Here is an 11,696-nt window from a genome sequence, read left to right on the forward strand (position 1 = left end):
AGACACTCAGGAAAACAGACCCTGTAACTTGCTGGCTTGTCAGACATTGTTTACGATCACATCACAGTATATAAGGTTGGTATTTTATGTTTTTATTCATCACAATTGTTTATTTAGCTTGTTTCATGAATGGATAGTGAAATGTGAAATATATTTATATATATATATTTAAAATAATAATATATATTTTTATCTATAGTTTTCTAAATGTTACTATACTAATTTTTGTTTTTGCTGTATCAGCAATAAGGACATGGCATATCGATATAAAAAAGGACATACTGTTGGTGAAATACTAGGTTATCTTGAGGAATTAGATGACCAAGAAGAGGAAGTTTCTGATGTTGAAGTAGTGATTGTGACCCCTGACCCTGATGAGGCAACTGATGAGGATGATTTTCAGGAAAATGAGCTTCTTGCTCATGAATTGAATGATGTAGCAGGAACTTTGGAGGTATTGCATACGTCAACAGAAATTGAAGAGGCTCTTGTGGTGGCATCAACTGAGAATTTACCATCCACTTCAGCAGGAACTTCAAGTACCAGTAGCAGAAAACGACCAAGGAATCAAACTTCAAAACCAGTTGTGAGCAAGAAAAAAAAATGCAACAGAAATATTGCAATGTGCAGCAACTCCAAAATGGAAAAATGTCAACCAACATATGAAAGCAGTGCGGACCAGGATACGTCTGAAATAAGCAACATTTGTGACCTTTTAGAAAATAAAAATGAAGTTGAAGTATTTGAAGAGTTTTTTTCCCATTATGTTATGGATATTATTTTGACCCAAAGCATGCTATATGCAAACCAAAAAAATAAACCCTCCTTTTCCATCAGCGAGGAAGAATTACAAGTTTTCTTAGGCATATTATTACTGTCTGGATATCATTCTCTCCCCCAAGAGGACATGTACTGGGAACAAGCTCAAGATGTGGGAGTTCCATTGGTGTACAAAGCAATGTCAAAGAACCGTTTTAGGGAAATTAAAAAATATATACACCTAAATGACAATTCTAAAACTGACAAGTCTGACAAGATGTACAAAGTTAGTTTATTTTTTGAAGTACTGGGGAACGAATTCCTGAAATTTGGTGTATTCCACCAGGAACTTTCCTTAGATGAAATGATGGTCCGCTACTATGGCAAACACCCTACAAAAATGTACATGCAAGGTAAGCCAATAAAATTCGGCTACAAAATTTGGTGTCTGTGCAGTTCCAATGGCTACCTCTACAAATTTGTGCCATACTGTGGTAAGTCTGACAAAGAGGAAGGACCGTTAGGCTTGAGAGTAATTTCACAACTTACAAATGTAATTCCTAATTAACAGTCATTCAGTTACAAGTTATTTTTTGACAATTTCTTTACAAGTATTGATGCTCTGGTGATGCTGAAAAACAAAAACATCCAAGCTACTGGCACTATGAGAGAAAATCGCACAAAACAGTGTCCTCTTATGCCAAGCAAGGAGATTGAAAAACAAAAAGAAAGAGGATTTTGTGATTACTGGTTTGATAAAGCAAATAACATTCTTGTGGTGAAATGGAAGGATAATAAGGTTGTCACGTTTGGCACGAACTTCAGCACAATAGAGCCTTTGTCAGCAGCTCGTAGGTACCCTCAAAAACAGAAAAAACATGTCCAAATCTCAATGCCACTGATGGTTCAGGAATATAATTCCCACATGGGGGGAGTTGATTTATTGGACAAACAAATCTCCCTGTACCATGTCAGAATCTGTTCCAAAAAGTGGTGGTGGCCCCTTTTCACTCAAATGATAGACATTGCCGTTGTCAACACCTGGAGGGCATATCAAAAGGCAAATCCAGAAGAAAATGTGCCACTGCTAAGTTTAAGGAGGAGGATTGCATTGGCCTATCTAAACAAAAGAGCACAATCAACCCCAAAGCGATGTGGACCTCAACGGAGTAAACTATTAGGTGGCCGAGTTAGTGATGACGTCAGATTTGATCCTGGTAATCATTTGATAGAGCCAATTGCTACACAAAGAAGGTGTGCTTTATATCAGGAAAAAACAACCAGAATTTGCAAACGATGTGATGTTCCCCTTCATGCTAAGTGTTTTGCTGTATTCCATTCCCCTGAGTTATTTGGAGAATTTTGTAATATAATATTTTGAAAAAAAGTGCATAAACATATTGTTTGCATAATAGTTTGTAAGCAAAAAATGCAAAAAAATAAAGTTGAATAATTTCTATCTTTTCTGAGTTTTTGCTATCACTTTCTGCCAATGTCCCAAAATTGGGACGCCCTTTTCTGAAAAATCCGTACTTGTAAAAATTTGGCAAATTATGTTTCTAATTCATTAGGACCCAAATCATTAAAAATCTGTCATTTAAAAATAAAAAAATGAAAATTGCTTATTTGGCAAGTAATGGGTTAAACAGACAAAACCTACAAGAAACAAAATGATCATAAACGCTCCTGTAGTTAAATAAGTAAAAAAGCAAAATTGCATTTAAATAGCACATGGTTCTTAGTAAACACTGTTTTTGATCAAAAAAACATAAAAGCCATCCCATCATTGGCAAGGTGACCCTGTTTGTGATGGTCCTACACTGTCTAATATTAAAACCTTACCATGTATCAGAGCTGACCTCAATGTGTATAAGGGCAGACAAAGGACAGGGTACCAAATTGTGGACATCAGCCATGTTCACATTGGCTATTGGTCAAATTGGCCATTAAACAGACAAAACCTACAATATATTTAACATTAGGCAGTGTAGGATCATCCTGAACAAGATCACCTTGTCGATGGTGGGATGGCTTTTATGCTTTTACTAATTTAGTTTCATCTGGGTTAATGATCATTTTGTTTCACATATCTATAATATAACGGCTAAGCGTCACTCTGTCTGAAGCCTCTATAGACTGCGCAAGCGTGACACGCCTGCGCAGTCTGGACCCAGAGTGACGCATTCCCAACAGAGTGACGCAGACCTCCAGGAGATTGCGGTAATGCGTAAGCACTGAACGCATACCGCGATCTCCGCAACACCTTACCGAACCCAGTGATGCTGTTGCCGCCCGGCGGGGTCTTGTGTCTTCAGGTGTCAGGTGTGGGCGTGTTGTAGTGCTTACCGCCGCCTTTTTGTTGAACACACACTGCAGGATTGGGATTAACCAGAAGGCGTGGATCTATGGAGAGGGTGTGGTTAGTTATAACAAATTATAATGATTATATTGCACATAAAAACATTTCAAATCATATATTCAACACTACAGATTTGCAACAGAAATTATCTAAATGATTACAAAAGAGATTGCAAATCGATCCCTACTACTTTCAAGGTGTCATGATTCAGGTTGGATTGTGACATAGTTAGCACATGTAACCTTTTTTTTCCTTTAAGCCTTTGGCTTAAGGTTAGTTTTTCCCCCCTGTGGCCGCTGGGGTTATTACACTGTAGTTGCTTTAGTTCTGGTTTTGCCCCCCCTAGTGGCCGCTTGGGTTATTACATGTAAATTACCAAGCAAGAGCTTGGCAGCGGAAAGTGAGGACTGCGCAGACGCCGGGTCCAGCACCACAACATGCCCACTCCAGACATGAATCCGCACCTGCTCAGTCCACGCTTACCGCTGCCATTTTCTTGAAGACACACTGCAGGTGTTCAAGAACATGGTGGCAGAAAGCGAGGACTGCGCAAGTGCCGGGTTCGGCACCACAACACTCCCAGAACAGGACAGCGCTGGACACAGGGAAGAAAGGTGAGTATAAATGTTTTTTTTTAATGTGTGCAGTTTAATAGAGGTAAGGGGGACCATTCATATCAGGATTGGGGGTGAGGGGACCATGCATACCAGGATAGGGGGGGTGAGGGGACAATGCATACCAGTATTGGGGGGTGAGGGGACCATGCATACCAGGATAGGGGGGTGAGGGGACCATGCATGCCAGGATAGGGGGGTGAGGGGACCATGCATACCAGTATTGGGGGGTGAGGGGACCATGCATACCAGGATAGGGGGGTGAGGGGACCATGCATGCCAGGATAGGGGGGTGAGGGGACCATGCATACCAGTATTGGGGGGTGAGGGGACCATGCATACCAGGATAGGGGGGTGAGGGGACCATGCATGCCAGGATAGGGGGGTGAGGGGACCATGCATACCAGTATTGGGGGGTGAGGGGACCATGCATACCAGGATAGGGGGGTGAGGGGACCATGCATGCCAGGATAGGGGGGTGAGGGGACCATGCATACCAGGATAGGGGGGTGAGGGGACCATGCATACCAGGATAGAGGGGTGAGAGGACCATGCATACCAGGATAGGGGGGTGAGGGGACCATGTATACCACGTAAGGGGGGTGAGGGGACCATGCACACCAGGATTGGGGGGTGAGGGGACCATGCATACCAGGATAGGGGTTAGGGGGTCATGCATACCAGGATTGGGGGGTGAGGGGACCATGCATACCAGGATAGGGGGGTGAGAGGATCATGCATACCAGGATTGGGGGTGAGAGGACCATGCATATCACGATAGGGATGAGGGGGTACCATGCATATCTTGATAGGGATGAGGGGGTGCCATGCATACCAGGATTGGGGGGTGAGGGAACCATGAATACCAGTATATGGATAAGGGGGTACCATGCATACCAGGTTTCGGGGGTGAGGGTACCTTACATACCAGGATAGGGATGAGGGGTGCAGCACATACCAGGATGGGAGACCATATTTCAATAAAAATGCCTGCCACCCGGGCGTTGAACGGGTTCATAGCTAGTTCATTATAACTGATGCTGCTGTTCATGTGTCCGAGTTTATACATGAACCATGTCTCCAGATAAATCACACAGAGACATGTCCATTTTTTACGACAGCACGAATGACAAGGGCTAGCACAAGTTTATGGGTCTATGAAAAAACACATACAGCACACGGACAGCTTCTGTGTGTTATTCGTGTGCTTTCTGTGTTTAACATTGCAAAGTATAAGAGAAGTGTTGTAATTTCATTCTCTCTTTATCCATGCTGGAAAAACACTGATGGCACATGGATGGCTCACTGATCCAAACACTGATTACACCGGTATTGTTTTTTCCTGCACAGGTTTTATACAGAAGTGTTAAGGTGGCTTAAGTGTATATTTTTGTGATTCTGTGTGTACAGATATGTTTTTGTGTGCCCTTAGGGTATGTGCACATGTTTCAGCAGAATTTTCTGCACAATTTCTGCACCTCTAAGTAGGAAAAAGGCTCCGTAAAAAAAAAGTGCATTTTTGTCTCCTTTTTGCTACACTTTGTTTGTTTGCATTTTAGCTGCATTAATTTATCCACTCATGAGTATGGATTAAATCTCCAGCAAAACTGTTGTAAGAATTGACATGCTGCAGATTTAACCCCTTAGATTTTTCAAATCAGGCCAGTGTCACTTTACGTAGTAATAACTCTAGAACGCTTCAACGGATCTCATTGATTTTGAGATTTTTCGTGACACATTGTAGTTTATGTTAGTAGTAAATTTATGTAGCTAGTTTCTGTTTATTTATAAATATATCAGAAATTTGTGAAAAATTCCTAAAATTATCAATTTTCAAACTTTGAATGATTATCCCTTTAATACAGACAGTCATACCGCATAAAATAGTCATTGAATAACATTTCCCTCATGTCTGCTTTATATCAGCACTAGAGTTGAGCGAAACAGGTCGGTCAGATTCAAAAGTCGCCGACTTTCGCCAAAGTCGGGTTTCATGAAACGAAACCCAACCACAGTGTGAAGTCGGCCATGCGGTTGGCGACCCAAGCGCCAAAGTCAGGTTTTCGCCAAATGCTTGCACGTGATTTTTTTCAGCCAATGAGAGAAGCGGAGCGGGAGCGTAGCTGGAGTGGGAGTGGGAGTGGGAGAGAGAGAGGGAGAGAGAGAAGAGAGAGAGAGAGATTTCACCGCCTCTAGGGTTAAAATTCATGCCAGGTGTGTTTACAGTCCTCCACTCACTGCCGACTTTTCTCCCCATTGACTAGCATTGGGTTTCGTGTTTCACAACTTTTCCCTATAGTCGGCCGATTTCGTTCGACTCGACTTTTCAGAAAGTCGGGTTTCATGAAACCCAACTCGACCCTAAAAAATGCAAAGTCGCTCATCTCTAATCAGCACCATTTTTAAAATATCCTTTTATTTTGTTAGGATGCTAGAAGGTTTAAAACTGTAGCAGCAATTTTTCATTTTTTTCAAGGAAATTTCCAAAACTAATATTTTTAGGGATATATCCAGGATTTTAGTGACTTTGGTGGACCTATATCTTGTACAATCCCCAAAAGTGAGACCATTTTAATAACAGCATCCCTCAAGGTATTCAAAACTGCTGTCAGGTAGTTTATTAACTATTCGGGTGCTTTTCAGCAATTAATACAAAGTGGCATGATGGGAAGGAAAAATGTTATTTTTACCACCTAACTGTCGCTAAATTCAGAACAAGCTATTGTAACTGGCAGACTCAACCTTATTTGGCCATGGTTTGCCATGGGAAACATCAGGACCACACAATCATGAGTTCAGGGCGCTGATGGGATTAAAGAGGGAGATCCTACATGCTATTGACCATTTACATCCTGTAGTCACTATTGACAGGAGCATCTAAGGGGTTAAAAACTCCAATTAGGCCGGTTTCACATTTGCGTATCTGTGCGCAGCATTTGATTCACATACATCCGCATGCGTCATGCATACATATCTTTAACATGGTGTACACAGGAACAAGTGTTTGCATGTGTTCACTTGCGGTAAGCATGCGTTGCTTCGCGGTGTGCGGCAAACGCAACATGTTGCATTTTTTTAGGCATCAAATATGCACAACCATACGCATGCGGATGTTTGCAGCTGAAGTGCGTCAAAACAACGCATTATTGTCTATGGGAGTGCATTGGCATGCAAGGACATGCGTACGCATGCATTCGATACGCATGCGTTCTTCAGAATGAGCAGGGCCAGGAAGTGTTAAACTTTTTTTTATTTTTGTTAATAAAAATTATTTTTTTTCACAATCCCTGTCTCTCTGTGTTTTCTTTATCTCTTTATTTAAACATGTGTGTATTGTTGAGTGAAGTATTAACGGGTGTTACATACAAGGTGTTTAGTATTAAAGTTACAGTCAATGTGTTAGTATTAAAATCAGCAAACATTACAGGTACAATTTACTTAATAGCGGCTTAAACCATTTTGTCCTGCCATGCCACATGTCCAATATCAGAAACAAAGTAGGCAGCAAATTTATCCCTCATTTGGGCAACTTCCAATGTTGTCCTCAGTGGGTGATCTTGGTAATCTTGTTCATCAAGTTCTAAGTAGGGTCTCTCATTTGACAGGATGTAATTGTGCAGAACAACACATGCTTTCCCAACCTCATCAATTGTCTCAGTTTTTAGATTGATGGGTGTTCCCAAAATGCGCCATTTAGATGCCAGCAAACCAAATGCACACTCAACAGTTCTTAATGCCCTTGTCAGTTGGTAGTTGTAAATCCATATGGAGTGATTCAAGTCCCGACTTGAGTACGATTTTATGAGGTTGGCACACATTTGAAATGCCTCATTCCCAACCACAAAAACCACATTGACGGTCCTTCAGTGTTCGGAAGAGGACATGGTGGTGGAAAATTGAAATTATTCCCATAAAAATGTTGGCCCATGTCAGAGTTTTGAAAGTCTGTGAGTCATTCCTCATCCAATTGAGCCAACGTTCACTACGACAAATTGACAATCAGCATTTGCACGCAATCGCCATGAGAACAATAGAAAAATATTTTTTGAAATTGAAATACTCGGATCTACTTCCAGCAGGTTTCGCAATCCAAATGTGTTTGCTGTCCACAGCACCCAAACAGTTAGGAAAATTACAAATGTCCTGGAACTTTGCAGCATTTCCCAGCTAGAGTTCAGTTGTGGGTTGGGGGAGGAATTCCTCATACAGAATGTCACATAAAGCATGGCAGGTGTCTCCAACAATCCCAGAAAGGGTGGACACTTCAATGCAGAATTGAAAATGTAGATATGATAAGGTCTCTCCGGTAGCCAGGAATCTGCGGAACAGAAAATGGGGAAAAAAATCAGTACATGGCTTTTATTACAATAATTTTAATGACAGCTGTTTCTTCTTCAAAATTATGTACCTTAGAATCACCAACAGATGTTCCTCAGCAGGAATTGCTTGACACAGCTTTGCGTCCTGCCTGGTGATGGATCCTCGGACATATTGCAGCAAGTCATCCAAGCTTTGTTCCGACATGCTCGTGTAGTCGAAAAACTTCTGAGGGTTTGCACGCAGCTTGGTGTACAACGAGTGGTAGGCTCCACGGCTCTCTTGGACTTCAACGATGGGGTATTGCCAGTAGCGACAACGATGTCTTCTCCATCTTTCTCTTCTTCTTTCTTCTTCACAAACCACAGCAAAGGCAGCAGCCAATTTCAAGTCCAAATCCACATTGCGATAGAAGCATCTTGCAGCTGGATACAGTAGCAAATGTTGAGGATTTCATCTGTACAAGGGTCTATATACAGAATTTCCATTAGACACGCACATTGTACGTGGCTTGTGTCAAGGAAATTCTCCTGGAAAAGTATTGTCCTATTGAACGCATGTGCATAAATAATGCAAACGCATGAAAAAATGCATGCAAACACCGCATTTTTTTGGCATCATGCGTAAGCTGATGAGGATAAAAAATGCTGCATTTGCATGCACTTTGGCATGCGTTTGGGCACGCAGATGATATGCTTCTCACATATACGCAAATGTGAACTTAGCCTTAAGGCTGATACAGCAAGGTGTCAGCTATAGTGTATAGGCAACAGCTGCTGCATTTTCAAGAGTCGTAGGATGCTTTTGTGTGATATGTGAGGTCAGTAAAAAGATGTATTGGTGACCACTAAAGGGTTAAATCTGTAACAACTATACAAGGCATACATAAGCAATGTGTGCATGAGACTTCAAGATTCTCATCACTTTCATGAATAATTCTCTTTACTGGTACTAGAAAATCCTTCAGGATTTGTGACAAAACTGTGCTGAAAAAACATGACTACTGCTTTCGATCACTTTACAGTAGGTCTATGCACACCTACTGTAAGTGATGGAAAGCAGTAGTCATGGCCGAGCTGCTTTCCCATTACAGTCTGGCACTTTACAGAAAAACAGAGCAGGGCCGCCATCAAGGCATTACTGCCCTGACTGGCATATGGGGCCCTGTGGGCAGAGGGGGCCCCATACGCAGGTTCAGTTAAACTCTATTGCTGTGTGAGCCTGCATGGCAATAGTTAAAAGATGAAAGCCAGTCAGAGGCTGGCAGCTGACGTCAGCATGCACGTCGCCAGCGTATGACATCACTGGCGAGTGCGCTCTTGAACTGCATGGAGGGATCATCGCCGCAGGAGTATGGCCAGGTAAGGAGAGTTTTATTTTTATTTTTATTGAAAGCGCTACAGGGGCAGGATGGGAGACACAGGTGGAAGGATGGAGACACGAGGCAGGATGGAGACACAGGGGCAGGATCATGGAGTAGGATGGAGACAAATGGGGCAGGATGGAGACAGATGGGGCAGGATCACGGGACAGGATGGAGACACATGGGGCAGGATTACGAAGCAGGGTGGAGACAGATGGGGCAGGATGGAGACAGATGGGGCAGGATCACGAGGCACGATGGAGACAGATGAGGCAGGATCACAGGGCAGGATGGAGACAGATGGGGCAAGATCATGGGGCAGGATGGAGACTGATGGGGCAGAATCATGGGGCAGGAGGAGAAACACGGTTCAGGATCATGGGCAGGATGGATGAAATGGAGGCAGATGGGGAAGGATCATGGGGCAGATGGGGCAGGATGATGGGACAGATGGGTCAGGATGACAGGACAGATGGGGCAGGATCACGGGACAGATGGGGCAGGATCATGGGACAGATGGGGCATGATCATGGGATAAATGGGGTAGGATCATGGGACAGATGAGGCAGGATCTCCTATGTATAACAAAACTTAAGGTGATATTAGTATTGTGTTTTTTTTTTATTAATGATCAGTATTGTAGTATTCAGTCACTATGTGGTAGTAATATGTTGTCCGGCCATGGTGTGGTGGTATTTGTTCCTTGTATGTGCTATTTGATCCTGGTTAGCACTGTACTATATATAGGGCAGCATGGTGACTCAGTATTTAACACCACTGTGCTATATATAAGGCAGCATAGTGGTTCAGTGGTTAACACTGTACTATATAGGGCAGCACGGTAGCTCAGTGGTTAGCACTGACTATATATAAGGCAGCAGGTTGGCTCCGTAGCTAGCACTGTGCCATGTATAGGGAAGCACTGTGGCTCAGTGATTATCACTGGGACCTTGCAGCGCTGGGGTCCTGGGTTCAAATCCCACCAACGACAACATCTGCAAGGAGTTTGTATGTTCTCCCGTGTTTGGGTGGGTTTTCTCTGGGTTCTCCAATTTCTTTCAACACTCCAAAGATTGATCGGGAGTCTAGATTGTGAACCCCAATGGGGTCAGCAATGACAATATCTGTAAAGTGTTGCAGAATATAATGGAGCTATATAAGCAATGAATAATAAATATATAAATAGTAAATGCATGAAACATGACAGATGAGGCAAGATCCCAGGGCAGGATGGAGACATATGTGGCAGGATCACGGGGCAGGATGGAGACTGATGGGGCAGTGGGGTAGGATCATGGGGCAAGATGGTGACATATGGTGCAGGATCATGGGCAGGATGGATACAATGGAGGCAGATGGGGCAGGTCATGGGGCAGATGGGGCAGGATGATGGGACAGATGAGTCAGGATGACAGGAGATGGGGCAGGATCATGGGACAGATGGGGCAGGATCATGGGACAGATGGGGCATGATCATGGGATAAATGGGGTAGGATCATGGGACAGATGGGGCAGGATCTCCTATGTATAACAAAACTTAAGGTGATATTAGTATTGTGTTTTTTTTTATTAATGATCAGTATTGTAGTATTCAGTCACTATGTGGTAGTAATATGTTGTCCGGCCATGGTGTGGTGGTATTTGTTCCATGTATCTGCTATTTGGTCACTACGTGGTGGTAATATGCGGTCTGGTCATGGTGTGGTGATATTTGTTGCTTGCATGTTTTATTATTGGTCACCATGTGGTGGTAATATGTGATCTGGACATGGTGCAGTGGTATTTGTCCCCTGTATGTGATGTTATTCAGTCACTGTGGAGGTAATATATGGTTTGGACATGGTATGGCAGTATTTGTTCCTTTTATGCGATAATATAGGTCACTATGTGGTGGTAACATAGTGTCTGGTCATGGTGCGGTGATATTTGTCCATTGTATGTGATATTATTGGTCATTTTTAAAATTTAAAAATAAAAAAATACCTAAATTACATTGGATATTTTAATATATGATAAATAGGATAGAGTAGAGTAAAGCTCGGCCAAAAGAGTCTACCTTGTCATTTTGGCAGCTTAAAAGATCTTTTGGCCAAAACAAAAACTGCTGGCTATATGTGTGATCTGGTAATGAGAACTGTTAATGTGTGATTGGTGAGAAGGGAAGTTTTTCCAAGACAGAGCGGTGGGGCTGTGGACAGTTCGAGGGGAGGAGCCTAGGAGAAGTCCCAGAACACACTTCAAGCTAAACCCATAAGTCTCTAGTAGTCTAACGTATTTACAGATG

The sequence above is a fragment of the Dendrobates tinctorius genome, unplaced genomic scaffold (genome assembly GCF_039654945.1).
Source record: "Dendrobates tinctorius isolate UK_male_01 unplaced genomic scaffold, ASM3965494v1 ptg000034l, whole genome shotgun sequence".
Lineage (NCBI taxonomy): Eukaryota > Metazoa > Chordata > Amphibia > Anura > Dendrobatidae > Dendrobates > Dendrobates tinctorius.